The sequence below is a fragment of the Platalea leucorodia genome, assembly GCF_965183815.1.
Source record: "Platalea leucorodia genome assembly, chromosome: 4".
In the NCBI taxonomy this organism is placed as follows: Eukaryota; Metazoa; Chordata; class Aves; order Pelecaniformes; family Threskiornithidae; genus Platalea; species Platalea leucorodia.
Window position 1 is genome coordinate 41,301,078 of NC_138826.1, and position 13,198 is coordinate 41,314,275.

Here is a 13,198-nt window from a genome sequence, read left to right on the forward strand (position 1 = left end):
ACCATTGCTATTAGAACATTCTATTACTTTAGAATGTACTTAAAAGTGAAGTAAGAGCTGGTTGGGAAGTCAAAGCTTAGAGAAAGCCATTTTCACATCAAAAAATTTTAATGTCAGCTTACTCTTAGAAGAACAGGGGAGAAATAACCAAAAAGTAAAAACCAGATTTTAACTGTACTTACACTCCCATGGTATCAAAATATTTACCCAGATCTTAATTTCCATTGTCACAGCCCTTCTATTTTACCTGTGAAACATGTATTCAGAAGTTTTTGTTTTGAATAAATATTATTTCCTCCCATTTCATGAGAACCATGACCTTTGAGAACAACAAACTAGCCACCTTCTTCATTTTTGTATGAAGGGCAACTTACCCATAACATTTTGCAGAAAGGAATTAATTTTTTTAGCCTACATTACATAAATCTTAAAACCTATGACTTCAAGATTTACCTTCATATCCTCCTACTTCAGTAGGAGTTAGTTTTATAAAAAAAAAAAATCAGTATTTTTTATTACTTGCTTCTAAAATACATGGTATTAGTAGGTTCATGATAAACCTGTCTTTTTCCAAGACCAAGTAGAGGTCACACTATCAGTATCAAGAAACTGTATGAACAGAATGGGGAGGGGGGAAGTCAGGAAGCAGGTTGGGAAGTTTTCAGTATAACTTAAAATAGCGAAACGTAACTTTCAATTAACTTCCCAAGCATTTGGGTTTAGTGATACCTTTTAAAGGATTATTTGCCAAAGGGAAAGACACACCAGCAGGTACAGAATTAAAACACATTTCTAATAACAAGGAGACAAAAACATTTTCATAACTGGTGTTGCCACCAGCTCCTGTTTTAAATCACTTTTTTGCAATTACTTTTTGACATGGATTTTAGAAACCAATATTGAGCAGACAAATTAGGAACGATCACACTTCATCTGCTTGACAGTACACAGTTACAGTCACGTACAAGACTCAGCTTCTGCATTATGATTATTCGGTCTGGCATTACACCAGGGAACAAGGATGGAATTACAAAAATATTATGGATACTTTCTCCTTGTGATCCCCACTAGTAGCACTTGCAGAAAACCAACAAGACTGCAGAAATCATAATCACAGCAGGCTCATGCACTGTGTTGCAAGATATTGGACTCGCAGGCAGAGGAATAAGAGAACATTTATGGACCAGCATAGTGTCAATATTTGATCAACATCCAAACACTAGGCTTACACAAACACAGCTCATATCAAAATATCATAAATCAAAGGAGTACTTATGACCACAAATTTATTTTGAAGCCACAGACACACAAAACTTTTGTAATTTATTCTATTTTCTTTGGCAGCAGTGCAATCCAATGCCCTCTGGGCACAAGGTGTGCTGGTGGCAAATTGCTGTCGCTTCTCCGTGGCACGATCAAGCCCAAAACGTCTCAGCCGCAACAAAGGAAAAGCAACAATGCGAGAGGACAGAGATTCCCCAGCCTGAGGGATGGGGATGAAGAAACCCCATTCATGCCAATTTTTAAATAGCGTTTGTTTTTCATCTGATGTCAGTTTTGGAATTGGGACCAAGTGGTTTATATACATACATATGTGTGTGTATAAATATACGTATACACACATACGCAGGCTATTTGCTCTGTTATAAATTCCTTTGCAGCCCAGAAGCAATTCTCTAACAGGGTATGCTGAAACATAAGATTGCTTTTTGAAACCATTAAGACTGAAATTGAATTGTTTATAATTATAGACCACAGTAGCATTATGCTTTGCAGATTTATTCTGGGGAAAGGGAGCATAGCAATGTTTATATAGCTATAATGAGTTGTAATGGTGTTTAACACTATCTGTAAGTCATGGCTCTTACCACACAGAGACACATGTAACCTTCTCTAATAACATGTATGTGACCTACTGAATCTATAGCCCACTTGAGAAAATTCAAAGGCCTTTTAGCAATAGCCCATTTCTTCTTCCATTTCCAGCAGACTATCTCCCTGCAGAGAGCATGCCACTGACACAGCACACACAGCCACTGCATGCAGGTGTCCCCACACCTGGGGCACAGCATGGACAGCCTAACCAGCATGTCCCCACCAAAGGGATCAAACAGAGGACTCAGGAGATGCTTTCAACACTACTGAACAAGGGAGGGGTGTTGGCATCACAGACATGTCTATGTTGCAGTTGAGCTATTAACACTCAACCTCATCACCATTTTTACAGCTTTTCAAGGCTTGAGAAAGCAGATCTTCTTAAATCATAGATCACAGCTCCACACAACAAGAGCTAGGATGAGGTCTTGTGTTGCTTAAAGCCCTGCCCCCAGCAAGGCCCTTCATACGACTTACTGGGTTATGTGAAAAACATACACAGTCTCTGGGAACAAGGACTTAACGGAGCAGCCTCCAGCACCATCCCACATCTCCAGACACAGGGATACACAGAGGCTCCTGCCCCAGGCTCCTTTACCACCCTGGCACTCAAAGCCAGATCGGTCTTTTGAAAAGCACACCTCTATCCATAGCTCTCCACCCTTCCACCACCCAAAAAACCCTCCCCATCACCTCTCACCTTGGAAGAGCCTCTGCTTTTCTTCCCACTACATGGCAGTCATCTACATACAAGTCCCTCCTTCCACATTAAAGTAGATGTATCCTTGAACTGGGTCTAGCCCTTTATCTTCTCACCACTTGGCAGCCAGTTCTCCCAAATCTGCTGCAGCTGGCTTTCCAGTGAGGACTTGCTTGGTCTCACCTGTAGCTCAGCTTGTATGGGCCCGGCTCCATGGGCTCCAGAGCCTCTTGCAGATCCAGCCCAGCTGCATAGCCTTCGTTAAAACACCTGAGAAAACTGTCAGGGAGAGTCACGTGAGCTAAGGAAGGTAAAAGAGGGGATGTAGTTGAGATGGACCTGCTCCCAGCTCAAGGATTTGGAGGAAAAAGCTCCAATACAGAAAGCTAAGGGGACAATCAGGGTGCTGGAAACATCATTGAGGTCCTGTTGTGGTTTAACCCCAGCTGGCAATTAAGCACCACCTGGCCGCTCGCTCACTCCCCCCTGGTGGGATGGGGGAGAGAATCGGAAGGGTAAAAGTGAGAAAATTCGTGGGTTGAGATAAAGACAGTTTAATAGGTAAAGCAAAAGCTGTGCACGCAAGCAAAGCAAAACAAGGAATTCATTCCCTACTTCCCATCGGCAGGCAGGTGTTCAGCCATCCCCAGGAAAGCAGGGCTCCATCACACCTAATGGTTACTTGGGAAGATAAAATGCCATAACCCCGAATGTATGTGTGTGTGTCCCCTCCCTTCTTCTTCCCCCAGCTTTATATTGCTGAGTATGAGGTCATATGGTATGGAATATCCCTTTGGTCAGCTGGGGTCAGCTGTCCCAGCCGTGTCCCCTCCCAACTTCTTGTGCACTCCTAGCATCCTCGCTGGTGGGGTGGGGTGAGAAGCAGAAAAGGCCTTGGCTCTGTGTAAGCACTGCTCAGCAGTAATGAAAACATCCCTGTGTTATCAACACTGTTTTCAGCACAAATCCAACACAGCACCATACTAGCTACTATGAAAAAAATCAACTCTATCCCAGCCAAAACCAGCACAAGTCCCCTTCCCAGGCATGATGGAGGTGAACCTTCCCCACCTGGCTGATGACCAGCCAGCAAACTCTCCTCAGGTGTCCAGCTGGGGGTGGTGAACACCTTACTGTCTGGCCTAGAAGTTCCCATGTCTCAGATAATCAGCACATGTATTAACCAGTAAATACCTGGTTATATATCCTTCTTGCAAAGTTTCTTTGTGCACTATATAAGCTGCCCAAGCCAAGCCACCCACTGAAACTCATGTGACTTTGGGGCAACATGGAGCCTAGGAACATCTGCCCACAGTGGCATGTCAAGCTGTTTCTAATGGACGTGGACAATGTCCCTAGCATTGGTGGTCTCCAAAACCATGTCCTCCTGAGTTCCCACCCCCTTCTCCCCTGAGCCTCCCCAGCAATGCTCAAGGAAAGCCCAATGCTAAATTAAAATCTTCCCTAGTTCAAAACCTGAGTGAGCAGAGACCAAGAAGTGACCTCCCCAAGAGGTCCTGGGCAGGGCACCCTGCTCCTCCCGAAATCAAAGATGTTTTTAATAGCTTCATTACTATGCTAATGGACAGCTACTGATCCCCAGCCACAGCCAGCAGGACTTGTCACAGCTGAGATGGAGATTTGCCATTAACCCCTCGCTGGGCATCCCGGGAAATTTCTTGCAGCAGTTCCCAGGGGAAGCTGGAGGATCAGGCCCACCTCAAGGTTTTTGTGGCAGTAAGTAATTAACAAATGGGTGATGTCTGCTCAAGTATCATTTTTCTTGAGCTGGAAGTGCTTTTACCTAATCCCACCTGGCAAGCTGAGGGAAACCCTTGAACAGGCAACCCACTGCTGGTGTGATTATGGAAAAGGAAACAATTATGTCTTACTGTTCTTGGGGCTTTGTGACTATGCTTCTTGAGAGGCTTTCAAGGAAACATAAACACAGATCACATCTCCTCTTTTGATCACTTTTCCTCTTTTGAGCAAAATCTGCCCCAGAGAGAGGAAGACAGAGAAAAAAAGCATTACAGCTGCTGTTCCTGCACAACTCGAGGGCCTGCAAAAATTATGCTAAAATTCCAAATCCTTTGGCATCTGAATGGCTTTTCATGGATTCCCCATGCCTACATGTGTTGTCATGCTTCCCCCATGCCTGTGGGTCAATCCAGTGGAAGCACAGCCAGTTTCTACCCCATAATGGGGCTTGGTGACTGGCTTTCCATCCCAAACTCTTCTATTTACACATCTAACCACACTGGCTACCTGCATTTCATCTAGCAAGCAGATGGCTTTTCCTCCCCAGCAAGACTTTCCAGCCTTGCTCATGTATCATCAGACTCCTCTTGTACCCGTGCTCAGGTAACATCTCACATTGCTCTCTTTCCCCCACAGAGACTTTTTCATGACTTCTTTTTAGTGATGGTCACATGAAGATGCATGACACATCAATTTTTGGAGCTGATTTGCTCCTCCCACTGTCGCAATTTCAGGGAAGCTGCATTTATTTGATTACTGAATTATTTCTAATCATTTCCCTGTGGAGTCTGAGGTGCTCAGTGGCATGCTGGCATTGAGTCTGAAATCTGTCAGAAATGATCAAGTCTTACCAATTCCTCATGACAGATGAGATAGATAGGATGGCACACTAAAGACAGAAAAATCCCTTTGATAGGGAAAAAATCCAATGTTATATCTGTCTGTCACTCCCAAGCTCTGCCCCAGGTGGTCAGGAGAAGCAGCAGGCCCCAAAACCTATCTAGGTACTGTGCTCAGTGGTAGGCAGTCATAACTGGGGTTTTTTTGGGTTTGTTTTGTTTTTTTAAATAGGCTCTAAAAGTCTGCATTTGAACCCCTGAATTCAGCAGAAAGGTGGTTACCAGAGGGCAGACATTTCCTTGGGAGCAATCACATTTTTGGGCCAAGAAATGGGTGAACACAGCAGTGCCTCGGTGAGACAGTGGTTGCGCTGAGCAAGGAGTGAGATGCTGCTCACATTGAGGGAGCAAGGCCCCCGTTATCTACCCACTGCACAGGAATACCTAGTGCTTTTAAAGCTGAGCAAACACCTGTATGGCACTTTTCCAAACCTGAAGCGTCAGCAATACCTAATCGTAAATGCTTCATTTAACATGCTTCAAAATGAAGTCCAAGACTGCCTTAAATGTAGTTCAGCATCAGCGTAGGCAAAGGCTGCTAGTGGGGGCCAGCTTTAGGACTGGCAAGCCTACAGGCTGTAGTGTGGTCATGGTCCAGCACTGAGGTGAGAGGTAGCCACAGCAGGATGCAATTGCAGGGACGGAGCCTTATGCTGGGATACTAAACTTGCACGTCATATGAGAAATTACTCTGCCAAACCGCCGCAGTACCCATTTCGTTACTGTTAGGGTCCAGAAGGATTTTAGCAGAGGCAAACATTCGGTTCGGCCGTTGCATCAACAGATGCAGCACAATACCCTGAGGACCACAATATCTGGATGCTCAGAGGTTGCTACACCTGGAAGCCACCTGTTGCAGAAATTCGTGGCTGCTGAATTTGTTTGCAGCATTTTCTACCTGCAACAAACCCTCCCTAAAATCTGCATTGGCTTTCCTCGCTGCAAGTATATTTAGTCTTTGCTCGGACCATGTTTTCATAGTGATTCCTGCAAACCCGCAGTTTGCAGGCTATGTGCACTTAGGCCACCAGCAAGAGGGATTCATCACTCCTGCCATCTTCCTCCAGCAAGCCCAAACCTCCTGTTGAAGCCAGTATTGGCGCAAGGCTGTGTTCCTTCTCCCAGCATCTCTGCTGGGGGCAGCAGCGGCAACAGGGACAGATCAGCTGGGAAAACCTTCGGCATGGAGCGAATGAACCCACATCAAAATGGTAGAGAGGGGCCAGCCCTCAAGCCGTGATCTGACTTCAGTCTTTTGTATTTATTTACAAAAAAATGGGCCTGGGTAGGTGCCGTCAGAGTGGTGGTGACCCAGCTATCTGGTCAAAGGCCTGCAGGGAGCCGGGAGATAGAGCGGGTTAACGTTTAACCCACGGGGACTGTAAACCAGCCCTGGGGCTGCTGAACCTTTGGAGTTTGATATGATGATTAGGGAATAACCGGAGTGACACGTCGCAAACTCTCCATAATCAAGGAGACCTTTTTCCCGGGCGGTGATCTCCAAAATTGCTCAGGTACGCGACCGCTCATCCTAACCCGAGGTTTGGGGTGCAGGGACCAGGTCCCCCACAAAATGGGGCTTTTAGCTGGGATCTGGAAGAAGCAGCTCCATCGCGCGCCTTCCCACCCCCGATGGTACCCCACCATCAAATTCACACCTCGGGTGCTGCCCGACACTGGTGGGCCGGACTGGGGGGGCTGGGACCCCCCTGCACCACACGGCTGGACCCACGCACCGGCACAACCCCACACGGTTCGCCTTGATTTTTTGATGAGCAAGGTGGGGAGAGAAGGGCTCCTCAGGGGCCTCGGTGTAATTTCAGCCCGGTGGCGGCAGCAAGGAGCTTTTTTTACCGCTTTCCCCCTGTCGATCACCAGTGGTTGCCAGAAAAGCGAAGCCAGAAAAGGTGGCGGGGGGGGGAGCGATTTTCCCTGTGATAATTCAGTCTCAATTTGTTAAAGCGCAACTTTCTAGGGCTAATCATTAGAGATCTTTCCACGCAACTTCTTATTCCTCCTTCTCTTAGCAAAGGGTCAGTCTCCCTATCAAAGGCAATTGCTGCTCCTAAAAAATCTCAATTTTTCCCCAATCTCTTCAAACTAGCAGGCTTTCTGCCCAATACATAATGTTTCTCTTAAGCTATTTTCCCTTGGAGAAATAGGAGGCTCGGGTGGGAGGAGGCATGGGAGGGAGGTTGGCGGCAAAGCATCTGGCATGTGATCCTGCAAATGAAATGGGGGAGAAAGGAGACTGGGCTCAGCATCAGACACCATTCATCCTCAGAAAGGGCTTTTTGGGGCATGTTGTGTGCATTTGATAACACAGCTGCAAAATCCATGTGTGAGAGGAAAGGTGTTTCAAAGAGAGAAGCTGCTTCCCAAGCAAAAGAGGCTGAGAAAAAAATTTGCTGGTTTATACATGAAATATTTTCTCAAGGCTCATGTTTTGCAAAGCATGCAGTGCTTTTACATTACTTCAAATTTATCCTGCTTTCCTGCAAATACCTATGAGTTCCCACTTCCCATGGGACCACCTGAGCTGGAAAAAAGCTCTACACCCTGGAAAGCAAAGGGACTCCATCCCACAGCATGTCTCACCCCAGCAAAGAGCTGGTGGCAGCTTGTGAAGATTCAAGTGTCTGTTTTTAGGAAGAATATGAAGATTGCTTCATTATATATATATATATAATATATGAATTATATATTCATTTTATATATGAATTATATATTCATTATATATTCATATATTATATATAATGAATATATATATATATATAATGAATATATATTGCTTGGAGCCTGGAGGGAGGAAAAACCCCCAAAAACCTTGAAAAGCAAGCTGATAACCTACAGGAAAATAGTTTCTCTAGTAACTACTTATTTGGGTTATTAAGAGGGTAAAGAGTGAATATACTCATCTAGTCTTTTCAAAGGCTGTTATTCTTCATGAGGAGCAGTTGCACCGGGGCGGGGGTACCAGTGCAAAACAGCCTTCATTAAATGTGTCCAAGTGGCTCAACACATTCAAACATGAAGGTGTATTGATCCACACAGGATAAACAGTTTTGTTATCTCATTCATGGAAACAGTAACCAGGTTTCCCCGAAAGGGCTGCAAAGGGGCAGGCTCAGGGTGCAAAAGCGGTGGGGGAAGAGAGCAGGGTCTGGCCACAAATACCACCTTTCCTCCTCTCAACAAAAATCGTGGCACAGGAGACATCCCTTGAATGGGGAAACTGATTACCCCTTTTCCAAGCAAATAACCCAAAAGCAAAGCAAAATCCATGGTTTTGGGGGTAAAAGCTTCTGGTTTCATCTTGCACCTGGCTGGCTGGAGCAAAGCCATAGGATCTGCCTGCAGTAGCTAGCAAGGAAACCATGTGTAGAAGTAGTCATGGAGAGGTGAAGCAGTTACTATAATAAGTTTGTTTCTTGTCGATATGGGGTTTGCTAGGCATAAAAGCACCTTTTCTTGCCTTGGCGTTTTAGAGCTTTAATGGAAACCTAAAATAAATGAGAGCATTCAATGGAGAGAGGAAAATCAAATGAAGTGATGCTCTGATTTAAAATAAAAGCAGTACCTTCCTTTTCTAATGGCACAGGATTCTTTATTCTGTGACCATGATAACTTGGTAGTATTGTTAAAAATTTGGTCAAAAATGAGGATGAAATAGGAAATGCACCTGGACAGTTTGCACCTCTGAAGGTCCTAATTTCAATATAAACACACGAGTAAAATGCAACCTCTGCCCCTTTTTTTTTTCTTTTCTTTTTAGCATAATGGTCATTATTAACAGCAAGCCATCTAAGGGTCAGACCCCTGAAAATAATTGAATCCCAGAACAATTATTTCTATTAAGTGTGGTTGGTTGTTTTTTTTTTTTAATACTGCTAAAAATACTGCTTTAATTTGCAGTTATTCACACTTTCCAACAGCAGCCATGGAAGGGGAGTTTTCCCCCTGTGAGGGTGGATTTGTTAATTAATTAATGGCCCAGGGAACAAAGAAGGAGAGAAAGTAATCATGTTTCCCCAGGTCTTGTGACAGCAGCTCTCCTCCCTTATCCTTAATGTTAAAAAAAAAATAGCCCAGCACACCAGCACCACTGCAAGGACTCAGGCTGATGCCTGGAATAAGGGGAAAATGCTGAAACCCCACCAGTTTCAGAAATAAAACATCCCACCGTGACTTGTTTCCTGGAAATAGTCTGGATGTACTGATGGATATGGATCCTTGGGTGGTGGAAGTGGGAAAGTGCCCTGTCCAAACAGGTGTTTAGATGTTCTCAGGCCAAGGGAGGTAGGAGAGAAGGGGAGAGAGAAGAGGTGCTTGGAAAATTGGGGGCTGGAAAGCCTGTTTTACTGTGCTTGGGATTTGTTGTGTTGGGATTTATACATCTTAAAAAAGAGAGGTATGGTTTCTGTTTCCATCCCAGGGAAACTTAACTGATGGAGGAAAGCTCTCCAGAAAGAAGGCTTATAAATTAGCTGTGAATGACTTTGGGCTGGTAATTAGTAGGAGGGACCTAATTTCTAAGAGTGGTGCTACAAAACCAGGTCTGGGTGGTGCATTGGGTCATCCACGTGCGTATTCAAGCCCTGAGTGTGCAGCAATGTCCAGCCCTGGCCTCCAATGCTCCTCCTGAATCAGGAGTGGAGATTTGCAAAGTAACTCAGGCTGGAGGTACCCTGGGAGGGGGGGTCTCCAGCCAGACCTCACTTCTAGCAGGACCAACGCTGCAGCTGCAGCAGGCTGATGAGGGCTGTGGTCCAGGCAAGTTGGGGCATCCCCAGGGATGCAGAGCCTCCACCACTTGCATGGGGAAGGGCTGTTTCCTTGGGGCTGGCCAGGCTTTCTTCGAAGGTGGCAGCATGTGGAAGCACTGGGCACAGATTAAGGCCAGATCATCATTAACACACCCCCTGAGAGCACGGCAACTGATTTTCCTGGCACTTTCAAAAAATGCATGGAAGTGTCCAACACTGGATTTCGCAGTGGCTGTGATTAATACCTTGTGCAACCTTGAATGCTCTTGCTCCCTTATTCCTAGCGGATTGCTTGAGCATATCCTGGAGCACACCAATGTCTAGACGTGCTGGTCTAGAGCCTGAAGAATTTGCAGGATGCCTTACGAGAAGAGCCCAGAAGAGCTGGTCTAATAAGCCTGGTCTTACCTAATAAGGCGGAAGCCGAAGAGGGATATTGCTCCTGCTGTAAATGCATGAGCTGGGGAGATGCTCTATTCCCATCCATCCCCCAGCCCTGCACCTTGTGCTTGCTGCTCAGTGTGAAACCTTCACCTGGAGTAAGATGTTACTGGAAATTACTCCTCCCCGGAGGAGAGGTACAGAAACGTATGGCATTTAAGCTCTGCATGCAAATGCATTCAAAGTAGCAGCTGCTGAGACACCCAGCCCGTAGGGAAGTGCAGGATGAAATAGTGCAACTGGGGGCGGGGGGGGGAGAAAAAAAAGGCTCTTACACTACTCATCTGTCTATCTAGGTCGCGGCTGGGGACAGACTGGAAACCTCAGCCACTATTGAAAGCCGCCAAGGTTTGCCTGGCTGCAGTCCAGCCACTTTCCCAGCATGGAGAGGAGACGCTGCCGGTTCAGGGCAACGTGCCTGCTGGCTGCAGGCAGCCCGCTGCCTGCCTCTGCGCTCCAGCACCCAGGGCAGCCTCCCTGTCAGGAAGCGGGTCACTGCAGCACTGCTATATCTGACGGCAAAGAAAAAAATTATGAAATCTGAGGCAGTGAATATTAGAGATATCTGCATAGCGCAACTGTCCCTTTTCATCCCCAACTCAGACCTGGCCTTCGGGTATGTGAGGATGGGCTCAAGTCCAGATATAAGGGCTGACAGAGACTCGTGGAGCACTGTGCAAATTTGCACCAAGTGCTGCAATTTGATTGCTCAAACACCTGATGAAACCAGGATGCAGCAAAAGCAAAGCATAAGGGGCCAAATTTGCAGTACGCCAGAGCTTTCCTCTATAGGGTGTATACAGGGTGTCTCTGCCCAGGCAGAGGAGGATGCAAAACCAATTTGGATTTTAATTGGATTTTTTTGAACAGCCACTTTTTCCTTCTTAAGCAGCCTGGGAAAGAGTCCAACTCGTTTTTGCACAGCAGTGTGCTAATCCTGGCCTGTGCCATGCTGAACCTCAGCTCCAGAGGAGTCGACAGGCACAGAAACCACAAGCATCAATGGGGTTTTGCTGCCGCCCTCAGCAAGGGCAAAACAAAGCAATAATCGAGCTCCAGTTGCTGCAGAAAACACTAATTTTGGAATTAGAGACAGGAGAGGGCTATTGCATTGGACAGTCCATCTCCCTGCCCCTGCACGTTGGTAGTAATTAAAACACTGAAGAATCTGGGAACACGGAAAAAAAAAAAATCAGAAGGGTCTCACAAATCTCAGCAATAAATACCTCCAAAACCTGGCATTACAGAGATGTCTCTATTTCCAAGTATTTAAGTTGTGGTCTCTGGAGCTGTGTGGCAGAGCCCAAGTGACACAAGGCTGAGATTCTCCAAACACCTGGGCTCCTGCCCCATTTTTGGCACTGAGAATAATCCATCTATTTACATTTAAAGCACCTGTTTAAGTCTTCCAGGATACAAAGATATAGGAGCACAGAGCAAGCAATGTCTAAAGGAGAAGTGGCCAGCCTCAAACCTTATCTCTTCCCTCAATGAGCCCCAAAAGTGGCATGTGCTAATAAAAGATTTTGGTGTTAAATAGCCAGTTATTGGAAAAGGCTTTTTCTGTTATTTCCATAGCATCATGGCACACTCAGAAAATCTGCCATAGCCAGATATGTTGCAATTCTTTACCTGCATTTCTTTATGTGCAACGCTCACATTACGTGCACTGAGAGACTTGCTGTACAGGGGGATTGTTTAGGATCCTCTCCTCAAAATTTGGGATTAGCTGAGGGCACAGCCACAGCAATCCATCCTCCTTCCACCTTTCTGTCTCCTCCCTCTGCTCTTCAGGATTTCCCTTCTCCCCCACCTAGCATTCCTACAACCATCCCATATCCTTTTCCGTCCCTGTGTCATGGCGGGTCGCTGGGTGCCCCATCCCCCTCATCCCCAGTTCACCCACCCTGGCCCCTTTTGGCCCTGTTTGCTCTCCAGTCAAGCCTGGGAATTATCATTGCCTTTCCTTGCCTCCACCTTTGTACAACTGAAAGCAATTTAAGGCAATAACAATCAATTTGGATGACATGATTTAGCGATTTCCTACTATGAAGTTCTTGGTCCTAGCAGCCCACAGCACATGCTCTGGCTACAAGGACCCAAGGAGGCAACTTGTTTTGCTCTTGCTGGTGTTCAGCATCAGTCCATCATCATGAGTCCTCAAGGTCAACGTTGCAACTGCAGAGCTTGTTTCTATAGGCATAATAGGTAGCAAGTCCATCTTATAAATGCCCCTTGGCCAGTGTGTAACCCAATTCAGATTCAGATTTCAGCTTTATGGTGTTTTCAACACAAAAACAAAACTGAAAAAAATCTTTAATTATATATGACCTAAAACTGCAGCTATGAATCAAAACATATGAACCTAGGTATGGATCTGAAATTCTCCCATGCTCTTGATTTTTAAAAACAGGACAAATCTGGACCTAGGTCTTGTTTCTCATAAAGTGCTGGACATGGCTTGTACAAGCACCAATGGGATGCAATGGCATGAAGGACTCATCGTCAAGTACTCAGCACAGGATTAGGCATCTTACATGTGTTTCCCTCCTAAGACACGTGCACCGATATATTACACTATCCCTCTGCGTCTCACTGGAGTGCTGTCCAAAATCTGACTGTGGTTTTAAATGCTATTTATTTTCATGCAACATGAGGCAGATATTTCTGCTTTTTCCACAGTCTGTGGTGTTTTGTTTTGTTTTTATCTCCAAATAACTGATTTAGGAAGAATGATCCTGTTAACTTTCTCAGGA